Raw genomic sequence first — 1197 nt, forward strand, 5'->3', positions numbered from 1 at the left:
CAGGCGGGCACTGGCCAGCATGTGAGGCAGAAGAGACCGGGAAGTGATGGAGCAGGCAGGAGGTGAGGCTCTGGGCTGGAGGAGCAGGAGTCCAGCAGGTGCCCAGAGGGTTGGTGGTATAGTGGTGAGCATAGCTGCTTTCCAAGCAGTTGACCCGGGTTCGATTCCTGGCCAATGCAGGCAAACTTTTCTGCCGCCTCACTCACAGCAGCTGCAGGAGCTGCCCTGGACCATTCCAAGATTTGCTCGATGGAGCTAGATGCTCAGAAATCTTTGGGATTCTCCATGGCTGGATATCACATCAGAGTATCAATACGCCTCAGGCACTGAGCCACTTCCTCTAGGTTTGGAGCTACACTGCTTTGATAAGGCATTTGGACTAGTCACCTCCTGAGCTGTCTGCAGTATCCTTGGAGCCCCTTTCCCACATGCTGATTCATTTAGACCACCTCAGCTTTTCTCCAGAGTTGATATGGCAGAGCCCTAATTGCCTAGCCATCCTCTTCAGCAGCAGGGAAGGAGGCAGCCTGATTGCCCCAGGAACTGTCCTGTCCACAAGGCAAAAACTTAATGGATGTTTATAAATATGTGAAGGATGAGGGTGAGGAGAAAAGAGCCAGGTTGTTCTCCGTGATGTCCAATGACAGGAAAAGTGGCAATTGGTGCAAGTTGTAGCATAGGAGGTTCCACAAAAACGTTAGGAAAGGAATTTTCACTGTGAGGGTGACAGAGCACTGGCACAGGCTGCCCAAGGGAGCTGTGGAGTCTCCTCTGGAGACGTTCAAAACCCTCCTGGATGCATTCCTGTGTGACCTACTGCAGGTCATCCTGCTCTGGCAGGGAGTTGGACTAGATGATCTTTCAAGGTCCTTTCCAACATGTAACACTGTGTGTGATTCTGTGTGTGAAGGCAGCATTGCAGGCCAGCTGTTGGGTTTGCCATATCTGGAGGCTCTGGAGAGAACGGAGAAAGTCAGGGGAAAGGTAGAGAGAATTTGCTAATGGTTGCTTTGGTTGGTTCCATTGGGGGTTGCTTTGGCCTTCCATGGAGACGCTGCCTTGTGCTGGGTCTGGCAGGGTGTGAAGTGCAGGGGGGCAGCTGGGGTGGTCTGGAAGGAGCCCTAGTTGGGAGCAGGGCAATGGTGCTCCCTGAAGCCAGCTGGCCTGGGCAGCAGTGCCAGGAGCAGGCTGAGGCTG

General features: G+C 53.6%; 1 non-coding gene across 1 annotated transcript; it reads left to right on the forward strand.

Moving 5' to 3' along the window:
* Nucleotides 1–107: 107 nt before the first annotated feature.
* TRNAG-UCC lies at nt 108–179 on the forward strand. Its single transcript has one exon. It is a non-coding gene; the product is annotated as a tRNA-Gly (tRNA).
* Nucleotides 180–1197: the final 1018 nt, after the last annotated feature.

This window comes from Apaloderma vittatum, unplaced genomic scaffold, assembly GCF_000703405.1.
Source record: "Apaloderma vittatum isolate BGI_N311 unplaced genomic scaffold, ASM70340v1 scaffold32095, whole genome shotgun sequence".
Lineage (NCBI taxonomy): Eukaryota > Metazoa > Chordata > Aves > Trogoniformes > Trogonidae > Apaloderma > Apaloderma vittatum.